Raw genomic sequence first — 19,145 nt, forward strand, 5'->3', positions numbered from 1 at the left:
CAAATGCGGCGCGCGGCCGTCGCGCGAGCCCCACAACTTGTTTTCCTAACAGATGACACTTTCCGAGCAGACGACATGCGCTGCCAATTTGCGATGTCTACGGCTGTGCCACACTCTCCCTCTCGTTGTTCTCGACAAGCCCTCCATGCGAAGTAGACAAATCGTTTGCACGTGTCATTTTATTTATTTTGTTTTTTATCGGCTGTTGTCACCCATATGGGTCCAGACAGGGGACTCTGAGGCGCTCGGTACTCTTCGCTCGCAGCACATGTTGCTGTTTTTTTCTTGTTTGTGACTCCGGCCTAGTGCGTTCGAATAGGTTGGCTTTTTCTTCAAAGGGTCACGTAGCCCGAGCAGAACAAGGGCCGTCGCCTTCCTCCTGGAATGCCTATAGGCGAAAAGGGACGCGCGAGCTCCCTCAGAAACCGACCGTATGCCTCGTCTCGGCCTCTTGTATCCGGTTGCCGGCCCAGGCGGCGCATGAACGCCTTGCGGCAATCGAGAACAAAAGTCGTTCAAGGACCACCATACGAACCAACCATTTCGTTCGCTTCTCTACGGCCAGTTATACAAGCACGCAACAAGACCTCTGAGTTAAAGATAAGCTAAAACCAAAATAAATGTGACCATAAAATTGATTTGCGCGCAAATACACTGTCGCCTAAAAGTGTAGCAGTGACTTGAAAAAATGGCGAAACCTGCAACTCAAAAAGCGCGCCAAAACACCGAAACTTGAAGACCACTTAAACCCGCCGGGAACGCGCGCTTTCCGCAAGCAACACTGCCCATCGCAGCGGTGGACGTAGCCAGATGGAATAAATTTGCGCAAACTATACTTCAGCACTTATGCCCTGGTAGAAATTTGGAAAGATACATACTTTTTTGCTGTACAACCTGCCTTACGCTAATAAATTTATTGTTAACCTCGAACACAGACGAGCAACCTGCTTTTGCATTGAAGCACAGACTTGACTTGACGAAGCAAGTCAGCTTGAGCGTCTATGAAACGCGAAAGCCGACTTGGGCGTTTTGAAGTCCGCCTCTTGCTTCGGGCCGACTTCGTCAAGTCCAAGCCCGATCCAAGTTACATCTCTGCATTCGGGGGTTAGTCTCTATTGATGGTGGTGGTGGTGGTCAGCGGCCCCAATTTTTATCGCTGGCTAGCAAATCTCAATGACTGTTCCGCCCATCTCCCAAAATGGAGTGTTCGGGTCACAGGAGTATGATGTCGCGATTGTGCGCACGTACGGCGAGAAACACACCGATGCCAATTGTCCCTCCCGCTATACCATCGAAACCGCTTCAAAAGGTCTTGAGGAGGACTAGTATGGTTTCCTTTCTGCACTTGCGTCCCGCAACGTCGCTCAACAGCTGCGCAGCGATTTTGAGCTGCGAACACTGATTGAATACCTCGAGCTGAGCACGAGATCGCGGGATCGAATCCCGGCCACGGCGGCCGCATTTCGATGGGAGCGAAATGCGAAAACACCCGTGTGCTTAGATTTAGGTGCACGTTAAAGAACCCCAGGTGGTCAAAATTTCAGGAGTCCTCCACTACGGCGTGCCTCATAATCAGAAAGTGGTTTTGGCACGTAAAACCCCAAATATTATTATTATTATTGAATACCTCGAAGAATGCCACTCGCTGCACTTGTCCTCTTCGCATTGACGTTCCCTTCAATTAAGTGGAACTTTCATCCAGCGCAGAAATGGTTTACTTGCTCTTTGTTCCGGCTACACTCCGTCAGGACATTTTACGTGCGTGCCACGACGAACGATCTTCCGGACACCTCGGTTTCACGCGTACTTTGGCGAGGATCAAGCAGAAGTATACTACTGATGAAAACTTGCCAAAATCGTGAAACGCAACCTCAGAAGTTTCTGCGATTGCCGAAGACGCACCGTTCCACCCACAAGACCAGCCGGTCTCCGCCAGCTCGTACGCACTCTTTAAACAGGCCGGCACGGATTTACTGGGGCCGTTTCCCCAAGTCTTCAGCTGACCACCGCTGGATTGTTGTCGCCACCGAATACTTGACACGGTACTGTGAAACCCAAGTCGTTCGGCGAGGAATTGCTTCCGGTGTGGCCAACTTCATCATTAAAGACATCGTGCTCCGCCACGTGCCCAAGCTGTCGTCATCACAGATCGTGGCACAGCGGTCACAGCACAGCTGCTCCGAGAGACCCTGCAGCCCAGCGGTACCTCACAACACTGTACTCACCGTACAGCTACTGCGCGCCACCCACGGTCAATGGCCTAACAGAGCGATTCAACAAAACGATTGCAAATAGTCTTTCGAAACCGCCGGTTTTACCCCTTTTCCACGCCACCACATGTTGCGTGGTGTTACTACCCACTGCGTCTATGAGAGCGTCATACGAGGGCGAATCAGAAAGTCTTTTGCCCATATTTTTTCTTAGCCAAAACAAGGCACATGCAGTCAATCACAAATATACACGGTCGTCCACTCTTATCAGAATGCCGCTCCGTGCTGCCGGCGCTCCGCGGGGCGCCTCTGTCGGGCGCCGGAGAAACTATTGCGCAGGTGCAGTGAGAGCCGCAGGCGGGGCTTCGCGCGTCGTCTACTACAGTGCGCCCTGTACTGCGTTGAAGTGGGCTTCAAATTTGCACTGCCTCCGCAGAACGCCGATCGGAGAAACGTTTCTGAATAAACAAAAGACTGCTGAGAAGCCTATCAGCTGCTTTTATCCCGTTGCAGCAACCGTAGCAAAGTTTCCTGCGTGCCTGGTGAAGTTGAAACACACAAATAAGCATACCGGGGAGAAAATGCGCGCCGCGTAATATTCGAACCTTTGTACTACTGCTGCAGCACTACGATCCGCCAATATTTAAAATTTTTGGCGTCTTGCTGAGTAGCTGGTAATAAGTGTTAGCAGACGACTGCTGTTGTCTGCTGAAATCTCGGCGCAACGAAAATTAATCGGAGCGGAATAGTAATAGTGGAGGTGGAGCTACATTTTCAGTCTCCTATTTTACCTTCCCACAGATAGAGGTAGACGGCCAGGTAGACTCATCAGCGTTTGAAAACAATCCCTGAGGTTTACTAGGCCCTCAGTATTGTCCACATTCTCCACATACCCAATTCAACATGTCCTGCTTCAATACGCCATGCAGCCACATACTTTGAACTTAGTGGGAACACAGTACGGCATATTTTCCTGCGGCCACCTGTGAACTGTAAAATTCGTTGGAGGCACATAGATGTTTATTAACTGCGGGAAGGCGAAAGCCGTTTGCGACTGATTCCACTGAGTTGAATTTGCCGCGCTTGAATTCATTTCGTGACAGATGAGAAGAGATGCTGGCGCAAGCGTGGCAGAGGGATCATGTGACACCACGACCCGCTGCACCGTGATGTCACGTGATATTAAGGTCACGTGACCTAAAATGTAACGGACGGACGCTAGTAGGAACAATTAAACGCTATTGCCTTAATAAATATCCTCTCAGCAACTACTTAAAGCCATGCAAAGCTGATGACTGAGGTTCTGGTAAACCTTAGGGATTGTTTTCATTCGCTGATGAGTCTACCTGGCCGTCTACCTCTATCTGTGGGAAGGTAAAATAGGAGACTGAAAATGTAGCTCCACCTCCACTATTACTATTCCGCTCCAATTAATTTTCGTTGGGCTGATATTTCAGCAGACAACAGCAGTCGTCTGCTAACACTTATTACCAGCTACTCAGCAAGACGCCAAAAATTAAAAATATTGGCGGATCGTAGTGCTGCAGCAGAAGTATAAAGCTTCGAATATTACGCGGCGCGCATTTTCTCCCCGGTATGCTTATTTGTGTGTTTCAACTTCACCAGGCACGCAGGAAACTTTGCTACGGTTGCTGCAACGGGATAAAAGCAGCTGATAGGCTTCTCAGCAGTCTTTTGTTTATTCAGAAAGGTTTCTCCGATCGGCGTTCTGCGGAGGCAGTGCAAATTTGAAGTCCACTTCAACGCAGTACAGGGCGCACTGTAGCAGACGACGCGCGAAGCCCCGCCTGCGGCTCTCACTGCACCTGCGCAATAGTTTCTCCGGCGCCCGACAGAGGCGCCCCGCGGAGCGCCGGCAGCACGGAGCGGCATTGGACGACTTTGTATGTACTATTCTGCATACTTTACACTATGTTTCCACATAGTCCCCACGCCGGTTCAGACATTTGTCCCATCGCAGCACTAAATTGGAGATACTCCTGTGGTAGAGTTCGTCCGGCTGACTGTCATGCAAGTCTTCACGGCCTTTTGCGAACTCACACCACCTCACACTTCTCAAAGCAAGACACCTTTCTCCATACGTGGACTGCATTTCCCTGTGCATTTCGACGGCCGTTCCCCCCGTTCTCCATAGAAAACGAATCACACTTCGTTGCTCGTACGCCGTGGACGTGTGAAGCACAACCGCCATCTTCAACAACTGACAGACGACTTGAAGGCAAAAGCCCAAGTGCCGGTGCATTAAAGGCGGACACGTGACGTACGCATCCCCCTTAATTCGCTTAGTCTAATTCGCTTAGTCATCCCCCCTTAATTCGCTTGGTGTACTTCATTTAGTCATCCCTCTTAATCCCAAAGGTCGAGGGTATGACTCCCACTACCTGAGGTCGTGAGTTCGAGTGTCTTAATTATCTCTTATCTTAACTTAATTAACGTAGTGGCATACACACAAGGCGGCTTGGCCATAGAGTTCTTAGATAAATACCAATATGAAATTCTGTGGGCTCGGCTGGTTTGACAACGTTACCAACGCATTGCATTTGTTGCACTGACTCCTCCTCGGTGCCGCGCACTGCGCCTGCCGCGCGTCGCGAGGAATGGCGGTTTGCACCCGCAAAGACGTGCGAATCTAAAAACGTTGCGTGCAACAGCACGCGCTCACTGGGCTCACTCTTAGACTAGCAGATGCCATTTCATACTTGGTTATTGACAGTTAGAATGTAGACTGATAGTTCACTATAGTTAGACCGTATTCTAGTGCACTCTATATTGGTGGCGTTTCAAAATGCTTCGATTGACGGATGTAGAGATCGCAGCAGAAATCGAGGCCAAACGAAGACGCTGCCGAGGTTTATCCCGCCAGCGCTGATGCCCCGCTCCCGACTTCAGCTGAGGCTGTAGCTGCTTTGGCCCTTCTACGCCGCTACCGGCCTATCGCTTGTGGATCTAGTCTATGTTGAAGACTCCTTGTTTAAGCATGCGGCTGCCAAGAAGAAGCAGACTACACTGTTTTAGTACTTTCGGCCAAATAAATAAATGTTTTGTGTGAAGCTTTAAGTGATCATTTACTGCACCACGATGGGGCGCGATCGGGGATCGTTGTTCGGAGTGCACGTTCGGTTGTGCCGCACGTGATTGGCATAGACCGCGCCGACTTCGCGCGGTGATAAAGTCGGCGCGGCCTGGGCCACGTGGCCTGGGCCAATCCGCTTCTCTCATGGCGCGATGGCGCATGCGCCCTGCCCTAGCGGATTAGTCGCGAAACGTTTTGGAAGGGACGCGCGTGCGCGGCCAGATATTGGGGGAAAGTACCCCGGAAAAAAAAAAGAAAAGCTCTTGGACGCGGGCTGTTGCAAACGCTCGTGCCATGTACCGCGTTGAAACCCTACTGGTAGCTCGACGTCGGTGCGGTGCCGAAAACGTGCGTAAGACTGCAACTCCACTTTGAAACAAAAAAGTGCCAGGGCTTCATCCGGACTGCACTGTAAACCTTCAAAAAACACGTTGCTGACGCAGTCTTCTTGCAGCATCGGCCCACTGTTGCTGGTGCTGGCAGCACATGCCTGACTTCATGTACTGTTTTCAGGTGTGGTAACAATTGGTCTATACGAGACCGCCAAGACGCTGACACCGACGATTGGCCGACTATTCGGCACTGTGTCATTGAGACCATTTGTTCGTAATAGGCCGACAACGACGCAAACGACGGGTGCGAGTTGTCATATAGCGCCACAGGCTTTCGTGTCGACAGCACCGACAAAATCAGCGTGACGACCGTGATAGCTTGACCGAACTCTACGTGATCAGCCGTCGAACCCCCAACGCGATAGTTGCAGCCCATTCACTTATAAATATAATCATTCGCGCTCAAAATGCGTCGACACGCCTTCGAACTTGAAATGCACAATCTTCAGTCCTCTCAAGCCGTGCACACGAAGTTTGAGTTAATGTTGATCCTGTTTAGTGAAGTTTGGGTTAGGCCTGACCCTGTCAAGTTCATGCACCCACTACCGATGGAGCTGGACTAAAAAATTAAGCAGTCAGGACGAAGGAAACCGCTCTTATAGTTAGGTTGCGGCCCTATAGCGATTTGATAACTACTCTTCACTTCGCACGGCACGTACACAATAAGCGGCAAGCGGCAACACAGCGCTGTGCCAACATCTTGTACATTGGTCGTCTTACCTGAACGCTGCCAGTCGCATTCCTGTAGATGGTGGGTCTGTGTGTGTGTGTTATGCTGACATTTCTTAATTCCAAAGAAACATTGTTTACCTCTGCATCAAACAGGAAAGGAGAGACAGTGCATTCGATACAGCAGCATAAACTCGCTCGGTTGCCAACGGTGTCAGCGATGGCATCCGCCTTTTTGAGAGATAACTAGACGGCATATAAGTAGGGACTTATGCCGAGCACAGTTGTCTCTAATGATACTTTATAGCACGCGCAAACTGTAAGTATGATGAAGTTAAACAAAAGCGAGAATCAGTAGTAACAACCCGTAATATATATGTGTCTGGATCACAGTTGCAGTTGTTTAAGGGACTCGGCCGCTCATACAGACTTGATTGTATGTTTTGCTACGTTTTGAGATTATTTCACATCAGCGATGCGCCGTTTCTACAATAACCAAAGCTTACAGCGATCTGAAGCTGTAGAGGTAAACAAATGCATCGCTTTGGCAAATTCGACATGGAAGGCTGCGATTGAAGGCTTCTTGAATATGCGAAATGTGTAGTGAATGTGTAAAAGGAATAGAAAAAGCGATGTGCAATCAGAGACATCAGTGACAACAAACTCGAGGCAGCCGCATCGGCAGACGGAACTCAGCATGCCTTTATCGGCAGCGCTGTTACCATAACAGCGCACTCGGGCCTGTTCACCCACTAACTCGATGGGTGAATGACATGCTGCCCCGGAGAAACCATTAATAATTAATCGCGATTCACGAACCGCACAACCAACGCACACTCAACAAGGGTGCAGGTACACAAATCAACCAGCAAAATCCCCGACACCCTTCCAAAACGTTTCCAGCGGCGTGCGTCAGAGGGCAGCACAGGAACATGAAAGAGGCGGATTGCACGTTGCGCAACCAAACACGCGCTCCGAACAGCGATTGTACCCCACGAGAGGTTTATTTGAGGGATTGCCAGCTGTTTGTGTACAGGCGCGAGTAAGAGCAGGTGCGAGAGCGAAAATCTTGGGGCTTTTGCTCCTTGAATATATGACTCTGCCTAGGCACTACGTGGGCCGTTTCTTAGTGCGTGTTGTATGTGCTTGTCCCTAGGCAAGCTGGCATTGTGGAGTGGCGTCGAGTTTGTTTATGCTCTGGCGCTGGCTGCTGGCGCAGTAAAATAGCCGAAGCAGCGGGCACTGACACCCGATTTATTGACTGCTGGGCCTCTACTATGACTACTGTGCCCCCGGAAAAATCAGTGATGTTTTCTGAAGCTAGAGCATCATGAGTAGCAAGAAAGGTTTAATCTGGCATAACTGACTCAGCACCAGTGCCACAGGCGCGAGAAAGTCTGTCCGATGTTGTACCTTCAAAGGCAAAGTTCTGTCTGATGTTGCAGAAGTCGCGGGGCACTGTAGTGCTGAACTTAGCGTCACAAGTTGGTGGCTGGACGTAAATATATTTATTCAGTCGTGTTATTTACTAATTGTAACGACGTGTCATTATTTCTCATTATTGACGGTGCCTCCAGGACACCGAAGTGGCAACGAGGACACCAAAGCTAGAGCCCAGACTGGTCTGTGGGTTGGGGCTCGCCGAGGCCTGTGCGTGCCAGGATGTATAGGATCGGCTGTCTGCTATCGCAGACAGCCCATTTTTTATGCAAACACACCCTGGCATGCTTCGGCCTCCGCGGCCCCAACCCATGGGCTGCCCTGCTTCTAGCTTTGACCTCCTGCTACTCCTTGGGTACCCTGGAGGTCCTGCGCCGCCTGCTTTATTATAACCTCATGTGTTCTCGTGAGGCCTCCATTTGCCAGTTACATGTGCCCTCCTGGAGCAGGGCTTGTAAAAAATGCAATCTATTGTTGCGACGAAAAAAGCGACCCGCGTCTTATACAACACCAGTCAGAACCTTGCCCTTTCAGACACAGCGGTCAGTAAATGGGGCGTCCGTTCTCACTGCCTCACCACGCAGGCAACCAGCATCGAAGCGGAAGCAAACTCGACCCCACTCCGCAATGCTGGCATCTCTAGGGGACAAACGCATACAACACGGGCTAAGAAACCTCATCCGTATTGCCTAGGCAGAATCATATATTCAAAGAGCAAAAGCCCCTAGCTTTTCTCTCTCCCACCCGCTCTTACTTGCGCCTGCACTCGCATGGCTGGCGATCCCTCAAATTAATGTCTCATAGAGATCCCCTATCGTACCCTTGGTTCATTAATTGATTTGCAGAAGTTTTTTACACATTTTTACGTGATTTTATATATTGAATTCTGGCTATATTGAACTATTTCACGATCACTGCGCTGTTCGATATATCGAGGTGCGATTGTAGTTTGCAAGGGTTGTCACATCCGTCGTCTGTCTTGACTGTCCACCATGTTGGCTTGTATGCCGCTCCGCTGTGTGTTCACTATTGGCATAGTTGCCACTCGTTTATGGTCCTAGGAACTGTACAGTGACAAAAGTTAGAATCCCAGAATTTTACCCTTCGTGCGTGCACAACGTGCTTGGGGGGCCAAAGCGGGCTTGCTATTGACACTTTTCACGGAGCAGTTTGTTCTATAGAGAAACGAGATGGTGCTTTTCGGCGGCATCCCGCACATTGCCTCAGCGAGAGTGCACGAAAACAAAACCATTACCGCTTCCATTTTGCTTCTGTGCGATCAGCTGTCGGAAATGCAACGGAGTTTTCGCTAATACCTTGTGCTCCAATCATGCCGGATTGAATCATGTGGATTGAAGACGTGTGCAGTAGTTGGCTGCAAAAATATTGACTGGCATATTATTACGATATTATCGGTAGATACCCGAGAGATGAGCCGCCGTGAGAACGACGAAGTGGGTCTGTGCCCTTGGCGCGAGTGAATGTTGGCCTGGCGCTCTGGCTCCAGTCTAGTGTAAATAGTCTGTAAATAGTCTCTTTTGTCTGTGTCTTTCTACACGTAACATTCTGGTGGAGGTCAGCGATCCCCGTCCTCGCCACGGAACTCCGGAGTGGTCGGTACGTCGAGCTTGTCACCATGCCTCCCGGTGACGAGCCCACCTCTGCAACGGCTTCGGCTGGTCCGACTGCTCCCGTCGTCACGGTTGCCCAACATCGTGACCCTGGTGTGTTCTCTGGCCTGGAGGGACAGGACGTTGACGAATGGCTCAAGCTATATCAACATGCCAGCGCTAATAACAGGTGGGACCCAACCATTATGCTCGCCAATGTCATCTTTTATCTTGGCGGCACCCCACGCTTGTGGTACCAGACGTATGACGACGAGATCAGCAGTTGGGACTCTTTCAAAGAAAAGCTACGGGAACTGTTCGGCGACCCCATTGGCCGCAAGGTTGCCGCGAGAAAGGCTCTTGCGTCTCGCGTTCAGACATCTACAGAGCCGTACGTTTCCTACATCTTCGACGTCTTGGCTTTATGCCGCAAAGCTGACGATGCTATGTCTGAATCAGATAAAGTGTCACACGTCCTAAAAGGCATCGCCGACGACGCTTTCAATTTGCTTGTTTTCGGCAATGTCTCGACAATCGACGCCATCATTCAAGAATGCCGTCGCCTTGAACGAGCCAAGAGCCGTCGTATCACACACCACATCACGCGGCTACCCAACACCGCTGCTACGTCGACATGTGAGGGTCGATCGCGTCAGGCCACCACCTGTGACGGCGTTACCCGTATTGTTCGCCGCGAGCTCGAGGCCGCTTGTTCGCCAGCTTTCTCCACGACGCCTCCCGATCCGCCAGCAACCACGATTGCCATGATTCAGGCCGTAGTCCCAACAAGAATTTGAGAACATGGGTCTGAACTCCGTGTGTTCAACATCTCAATCCAGCATTCCCCAGTTCTCTACCGGCCCCCCTCGTCCCCAACAGTCCTTTTCCGCCACATCTCGCCGCAACCCGTCCGATTGGCGTACCCCTGATGACAGACCAATCTGCTTTCACTGCTGTCGCATCGGCCACGTCGCTCGTCACTGCCGCAACCGATGGCCTCCGCCTCCTCGGACATACGCCGCCACTTACTCCCGCACCTTTGAACCTTCTGTTCCCTATGCCACCTGCCGTGAACCCACTGCCGCTGATGCTCCTGCTCTGAACCTTCGCTACAGCCGCTTGCCCTCACCTCGACGCCGTCAGTCCCGTTCGTCCCAATCCCGCCACTTCTCTTCGCCGCCTATCACCTCCCGGGCCCAGCCGGAAAACTAGGCACTGCAGCTTCTGGAGGTGAAGCTGTGTTGTCGACACTGCCCTGAAATCCTCTGCTCACGTTAAACACGAACCAAAACCTTCTTGACGTTGACGTTGATGGATATCCTGTCACGGCACTCATCGATACAGGGGCACATATTTCTATTATGAGTGCTGCCTTCCGACGACGACTGAACAAGCTCCTCACCCCAGCGTCGGCACGCGTCGTCCGCGTTGCGGATGGCGGTACTGTGCCTATCATCGGCATGTGTACGGCACGTGTTAGCATCGCCGGCCGCCACACTCCTGTCCTCTTCACCGTGATTGCTCATTGCCCCTACGACCTCATTCTCGGCCTCGATTTTCTCTCCGCGCATTCTGCTCTTATTGACTGCTCTGCCAGTACCCTTCACCTTGAGTTACCGATTCTCGCAGAACCTTCTGACGCACCCCAGTGCCGCCTACGCCCCACTGGCTTTATTTGCCTGCCGCCAAAATCAATAGCCTATATTGAACTCTTGTCTTCCCCACCAGTCCCTGATGGCGAGTACCTTGTCACTCCTCTGCGCGGCATTCCACTACAGTATGACGTTACCGTGCCTCACAGTATACTTGCTATTACTGCGACCCGCACTTTCATGCCTATCTTTAACTTTGGATTGGCGAAGCAAATTCTGCCACAAGGTATTTGCCTTGCCAACGTTGATTGTCTCGGCGACCATCACGTGTCAACTTTATCAATCGATCCTTCTTGCGAGCTTCGCAGGCCTCTCGTGCCAGCCTCGGCCGCCGATCCCAAGATACAGAAAATGGTTGCGACGGACCTGTCTTCTGTGCAGGCTGAAGACCTTTATCAAGTATTATCGGCCTACAGAGATATTTTCGACTTCGATGATCGCCCTTTAGGCCAGACGCTCGCGGTCAAGCATCTGATTCTTACTGGCGATGCTACTCCTATTCACCGACGACCGTACCGAGTTTCTGCGTCGGAACACCAAGTAATTCAAAGCAAAGTGAACAAAATGCTAGACAAAAACATCATTGAACCTTCTTCGAGTCCCTGGGCGTCACCTGTAGTGTTGGTTAAGAAGAAGGATGGCACATGGCGCTTCTGTGTAGACTACCGTCATCTGAACAACATTACTAAGAAGGACGTCTACCTGCTCCCACGTATAGACGACGCCCTTGACTGCCTCCACGGTTCCAGCTATTTCTCTTCTATTGATCTTCGTTCTGGATACTGGCAGATTGCTGTTGACGATATGGACAGAAAAAAAACTGCGTTCATCACACCTGATGGCCTGTACCAATTTAAAGTAATGCCGTTTGGATTATGCAACGCCCCTGCCACCTTTGAGCGTATGATGGACTCCTTGCTCCGAGGTTTCAAATGGTCCACATGTCTCTGCTACCTCGACGACGTCATCGTCTTCTCACCCACGTTCGACACCCACCTTGAGCGTCTCACAGCTATACTTGATGTATTTCGAAAGGCAAAGCTGCAACGTAACTCGTCCAAATGTCGTTTCGGCCGCCGCCAAATTACTGTTCTGGGCCACCTCGTTGACGCTTCCGGAGTACAGCCTGATCCCGACAAAACTCGCGCTGTCCGAGACTTTCCGGTTCCGAAGACAGCCGCCGACGTTCGAAGTTTTGTAGGGCTATGCTCGTACTTTCAATTTTGTTCAAGATTTTGCTGCAATTGCTAGACCTCTCACTAATATTTTGAAGAAAGGCGTACAATTCTCGTGGGGTACTGCAGAAGCTGCCGCCTTCTCTCGTCTCGTTACTCTTCTCTCCTCACCACCCATTCTCGCCCACTTCGACCCTGATGCCCCTACAGAATTGCGTACAGATGCCAGCGGTCATGGCGTAGGTGCCGTCTTAGCCCAGCGTCAGCGTGGTGAGGATCGCGTTATTGCTTATGCGAGCCGCCTCCTCACACCACCGGAGCGCAACTATTCCATTACGGAACGAGAATGTCTTGCTGTAGTCTGGGCGGTAGCGAAGTTCCGTCCTTACCTTTACGGTCGCCCTTTTTCCGTAGTCACTGACCATCATGCTCTCTGCTGGCTCTCATCGCTAAGAGATCCTACAGGCCGGCTTGGTCGATGGGCTTTGAGGCTACAAGAATTTTCATATTCCGTGGTGTACAAGTCTGGCCGCCTACACCAAGACGCTGACAGCTTGTCGCGTTACCCTGTTCACGACCCTGACTCCTCCACTATTACCAGTGCTGCTTACGTATTCTCTGTGTCGCAGCTGCTTCATTTCGCCGACGAGCAACGTCGTGACGTCTACATCAGAGCACTCATCGACCGTTTTGAACACTCTCCGGCCGACGCCACACTACGCCTCTTCGTCCTCCGCGACGGTGCTCTGTACCATCGTAACCTTCATCCGGATGGCTCTGAGTTCCTACTTGTCATACCTAAACACCTCCGCTCAACCGTTTTAGAAGAGCTCCACGACGCACCAACAGCAGGACACCTCGGCGTATCTCGAACCTATGACCGTGTACGTCGCGGTTTTTTCTGGCCGGGCCTTGCCTGTTCCATACGACGTTACGTCGCCGCCTGTGAACTTTGCCAACGACGCAAGAAGCCTTCCCAGCTCCCCGCTGGTTACCTGCAGCCGCTCAACATCCCTGCCGAGCCCTTCCATCGTGTCGGCTTAGACCTTCTCAGCCCATTTCCGGAATCTACATAAGGAAACAAGTGGGTTGCAGTCGCGGCGGACTACGCGACCCGCTATGCCATAACCCGCACTCTTCCGACCAGTTGCGCAACTGATGTTGCGGACTTCCTCCTGCATGATATCATTTTGATTCATGGTGCTCCGCGTCAATTGCTGACAGACCGTGGCCGTACGTTCTTAGCCAAAGTCATTGACGACATCATGCGTGCCTGCTCAATACAGCATAAGTTTACCACCTCATACCACCCTCAAACGAACGGCCTCACTGAGCATTTGAACCGCACCCTTACAGACATGCTATCCAAATACGTTTCAGACGACCACCGTGACTGGGACCAGGCTCTACCTTACATCACCTTTGCGTATAACTCTTCCCGTCTCGACACTGCTGGCTTTTCTCCTTTTTACCTCTTGTATGGCCGTGAACCGACGCTACCACTGGACACTGTGCTTCCGTCCACCACAGCATCAACTAGCGCTTATGCCCGTGATGCTATCGCCCATGCTGACCATGCTCGCCAACTTGCGCGCGCTCGGCTACAGGTCTCTCAAGACAAACAAAAGCAGCGCTACGACCTCCATCACCGTGATGTCAATTTTGTCCCCGGCACCCTCGTGTTGCTTTGGTCACCATCGCGTCGTAAAGTTGGCCTTTGTGAAAAACTGCTTTCCTGCTACACGGGCCCATATCCTGTGCTTCGCCAAGTGACAGATGTCACCTACGAAATCGTTCTCGCCACGCCCACTACGTCGTCTGCTGTGACCACCAGTGACATTGTCCACATCGCACGACTCAAGCCCTACAACTCTCCACGTGCCTTGGATATTTAACAGCACCGTGACGGCGCTTTTGCCGCCGGGGGGGTAGTATTACGATATTATCGGTAGATACCCGAGAGACGAGCCGCCGTGAGAATGACGACGAAGTGGGTCTGTGCCCTTGGCGCGAGTGAATGTCGGCCTGGCGCTCTGGCTCAAGTCTAGTGTAAATAGTCTGTAAATAGCCTCTTTTGTCTGTGTCTTTCTACACGTAACAATATTAAGGAATGGAATGAATCTGTGTGGCCATGTTTGCCGAGCATTGCTACAACTGTCTGTAGGTGTCTTTATGGCACTTTGAGGGGTACGGCTTTCTTTGAGGATACAGAAATTTGCTCATCCGCCAATGTTGTATCGCAAACCTTCAAAGAAAGTGTTTCAGCCCCGGAACATTGGCAAGAGTGAGTACCGCTCGTTAAACAATAACAAAGGTAGTAGTGCCCCTTCCTATCGTAGTACATTTCATGCACAGTATCTACACAGATCTACCCCAACTGGCACAAAATCTTACACCCACTTTGTCACCAATGTGTCAGTAAGTGGATGGGCACACACTTGACTATATGTGCACCATATACGCACGATAAATGACGGACTATACCAATAGCGCACGAATGGTCGAAGCTGAATGTTTCGTGACGGTCCACAAGAGTAAGCAAGTTACTAATAATAATACATCTTTGCTACAAGGTATTACAATGTACAAAATGGCTACGTTTCAAGCCTTGTGCATAACAAGAACAAATCTATTGAAACTGAGCACACCCACAAATGACTAGGCAGAAATAATCAGATAGTGACCACACCAAGGAAATTTAGCGAGTCACAAGTGCGACAAGCCGCTGCTTCAAAATATTTGCCAAAAACAGAACTAAGAGCAAAACACACTAATCCTGAGTCAATTCATGAGCGGAAAGTATGGATAGCTTGGAATACATATTTAGCCCTGCTTTTAGAACAAGCACCATATATGCTACTCGCGCCATTTGGACATAGCTTAGTCAGCTTCCAAAGCGCTTTTGCACGTTCTCTGAAGCTGTGGCCAAAGCTTCATGTCGCCCACCCAGTCACCGTCTACAACATCTTCCGAAACAGAGGTTTGCTAAGCCGCATTGGCGTCATACACACACATTGTAAACGTGGAGGCAATGGAGACAGTTGAGGCATGCAATGGACACGTCACCACATACAGTGGAATCTCGATGATACGAATCTCACGGGGTCACGAGAAATATTCGTATGAGCCGAAATTCGTATCATCCAAACAATTCAATCTAGCTGAATTAAAGAGTGAGAGGTGAACTCACTCAGGCACGCGTACGTAAAAAGCATTTATTTCTTGAACAAAAAGTCTCTAATGTCCTTCTGCTTCTTTTTCTTTGTCAGGTCAATTAGCAGACTTTGTTCAAATCCATAAAAACGCGTGCACGTGTCGTCGCTGATTTCATCCGCGGCCATAGTACGCCTCAGAACTTCGAGCACATGCAGCATTTCAGTCGCCGGTGGTGGTCCTTCGCCGTCGCCCACGTCTAACACAAAGAACGCGGCCCGAAACACAGCAGCCACTCCGTCCGATGGCACGCGGAAAAGAAGAAAAGCACAAAAGCAACAAAAGTGCCACCGCTTCAAACTCTTCGCGCCCAGTTGCGGCCTCCGCGCTGTCCGGCGCCGCGTCCGCGCCACCGCACCAAAAGAGAGAGGGAGAAATCGCGTAACTGCGCGCTGTTCTCTTTCACTGCCGTCGGTTGGGGCTCATGCACACGGTCGCGTCCGTCCGTGCGTTGGAATCGTGCCAACTGTGGCCTCTCCGCGCAGCGGCGGGTCCGTGTCCCTTCACTCGTCCCGTCGTTTAGCGCTGTTTTTATTGCTCATAATCATGAACCAACCAGCCCAAATGCGTACTCTTTTGCAGTTTACTCCTCCCCTCCTTAACCACCGGCGCGCCGGTCGGGGGCGCAGCTGCGCATAGCAACAGTGACGTCACAAAGTAGCGGTATAACGAGCGCGCGGGCGTCGGCGGTGGCAGCCGCTCCACCGCTCCTTCGTCAGACGTCTCGTTGAAGTCGAGTGAGTGAGACCCATAGTTCCGAAGCGGCCCAGTGATTGCGCGCCAAGCGGTTCGGGGAAGCGGCAGTGGACGCCGGATTCCCCCAACATCAAACGCCAGAAGAACAAGGAGCCAATGCGCATGCGACGAATAAACATGTCACCAGATGCGAAAGCAAGGGAGGCAGAACGGAAACGCCAACATCTACTGATCAGATCGCCGGGTACCAAAGGCAGGAAAGCAGAACGAAAGCGGCAGCAGCGACAGGCGATATCGCCGAACACCAAAGAGAATGAATTGGAGCGCAGACGGCAGCAGCGACCGGCCATTTCACCGAACAGCAAAGCCAGGGAAGCGGAGCGCAGAAGGCAGCAGCGTCAGGCTTTCGCCAAGCACACTTTCAAATTTACAAAGTATCTTCGGTAATTTTCGTATCAACCGACGCGGGTCGAAAATTAATTCGTAACAACCGTTCTCTAGCACGTTGCAAAGTAATGGGGCTCGGCCGGGACCACAGAAAAATTCGTATCATCCAGAAATTCGTATTAGCCGCGATCGTACCATCGAGATTCCACTGTAATCAAACATGGCAGCACCCATGGATTCGCCGCAAAAAGGGTCGATAAAGACAAGGTGGGAATGTGTGATTGCCATCGATCTGTGTCGGTGCGGATGTGATTTCAGACCCCCAGATGCTGCCATCCACGACGTACGTGGATATCATTATAATCTATCTGTATAATTATAATCTGAATATATGATTATAATCTGTCTGTGAGCAACGTCGCTATGCAACAAATTAAGGTCTACAAATCGCTGTAGGCTCGCAATTATTTTCAATGAGGAACAGATCAGTGAAGAGCCTGCCTATCTTATTACCGTCTTCAGCAAAATCAGTAAAAGCTATAATTATAGTTCCTTCGCATGCGGCAGTGAAAACTTTCTTGCCTCATTACTTTTCGAGTTGCTCCATTCACAGATGGATCCATATGTTTGTCACACAGGTTCAACCGTGCGTGCACATTTTCATTGTTTTACTGAGGTTTTTTAGCACGCGAAAAGGGACGCGAGACAGTGGCAAGATGCGGACACAGCACTAACTTCCAACAATTGTTTTATTCCACGAAGCGGTACACATAGATAGCTAGTTTGGGGAGCACTTGTGTCAGCGCGCCTTCAGTCGATCTTTCAAAAAAAGAATTCGATTTTTTAAACGTGACACAGAGGGTGGCCTGATGGAGATGACATTTTAGTCTTGCAATTACAAAAAAAAAATTTTTTTTGGCTATGCATGGTAGTTTTTTCATCTTTGATATCATCTTAACTTTCCATTACACGTCTCGTTGCTGTCTCATTTGATTAAAAATCAGTACATACGCGCATGCGTACGGTGGTATCTGTTACCTATATATATGTGTACCGCTTCGTGGAATAAAACAATTCTTGGAAGTTAGTGCTGTGTCCGCGTCTTGCCACTGTCTCGCGCCCCTTTTCGTGCGCTAAAGAACCTCAGTTATGGAATACCAACACGCCCTAACCTATGCTCTTTCATTCTTTTGTGTGTGTGAAACACAAGTCAGGTGTTCACCGCTTTCTGTGAGTTTGGGTTTTCTAGTTGGCAGGTGCTCTCAGTCCGTACAGTGAATATTTTGTTTCATTGCCCACAAGCAGTCCCAAAAATTTAGGCATATGGTAATCTCTGCGTAAACCGGCCTCTGTTTGGGCATATCTGCAGCGGCTACACGTAAGCCAATTGATCCAAATGAGCTTCGGTTTAACATCTAATGTCTTTACACGAGCAGAAAATTGCCACATTGGTTCTGATTCATCGTCAAGGGCAGCGCAAAAGACAAAGAAAGCGAGATGTTTAGAAACACTGCTCTCGCACAGTGCCGCTCGCGCCATGTTCATCGTCTCACTTTTTTCTTTTCTTTCTTTCATCACTTGCGCTGCATGCGTCCAACCGTGAAACCATTGCTTAAATCAGAAAATGAGTCATTTGCACCTTGGAAATGATTATGATTTATCCTAATTTTCAGGTCTAGCCAGAAGCACTTACTTTATTCTGACAGCACTGTTCGTTTGCGCTGCCCTGTTAACACTTTTGGCAAACGGTGCAGACATAGTTCTGCGTAGTTTGCTTTCTTGGCAGTGTTACTTTTTGGGTGACAACCCGAAATTACGCAGATCGGCGTGATGACGACTCGGGGACGAAGCTCAGCTCAACAACAACACAGCAGTGCAAGCAGCTGGGTATGCCGCAGGTACCCGACAATGGCAGACACGCTCGCGGAGTGGGTCGCAAGTGAAGCACATGCTAACTATGGTTCACATTGTCAGGATGGAGCCCTATAACTCGCGTTAGGGCCACAAGCTATCAAGTTCATTTGTTTCTATCATGTTTCTTTTCCCTGATTTATGCGTCGGTGCAACTTTTGTGGTTCAGCTAGTCACTATTCTTTTGTGCGTGGTCATCGATACGAGGCCTCTTTTTGCAGAGGTGGGCAAATATGCAAAGATAGTGGTCCTGTTCTCTCGATATCTCCTGTGTCAGCATTCATAACTGCTGCTAAGTTCAGGAGGCGTGCAGTTATGCAAGATTCTTGGAACTCATCATTGACAAATTGAACTGATTACTCACACCTCATATTCTCTTGGAGCAGACATTTCTGCCGTACTTGAAGAATTGCTACATTACATTGCACTGTTGAGTACCTCTGCATATATTTTGTCTGGTGCCCTCCCCCTTATGTGCCCATTTTGTGGTGATAATAAGGCGATAGATCACTTCTTTATCATGCCGTCATTTCTCATCAACCGGGGAAAATATTTTCAAAGGACCATTTCACTGTATTAGATTAAACCTTGCCATTATTCCTGATATTCTTTCTTTAGGAGCTTCCTTTCTAGAAGATTGTCATGGGGATCTCTGCACAGCAGTTGAGATTAAGTTTCTATCGAGTCGGGATGATT

The 19,145-nt window shown here is 50.1% G+C and overlaps 1 protein-coding gene across 5 annotated transcripts in view; it reads left to right on the top strand.

Annotated features, from left to right (window-relative positions):
• The window catches only part of LOC142575170 (uncharacterized), a 161,196-nt gene that overhangs the window by 83,049 nt on the left and 59,002 nt on the right, over positions 1–19,145 (top strand). The window lies entirely within an intron of this gene.

The sequence above is a fragment of the Dermacentor variabilis genome, chromosome 3 (assembly GCF_050947875.1).
Source record: "Dermacentor variabilis isolate Ectoservices chromosome 3, ASM5094787v1, whole genome shotgun sequence".
Classification (NCBI taxonomy): domain Eukaryota; kingdom Metazoa; phylum Arthropoda; class Arachnida; order Ixodida; family Ixodidae; genus Dermacentor; species Dermacentor variabilis.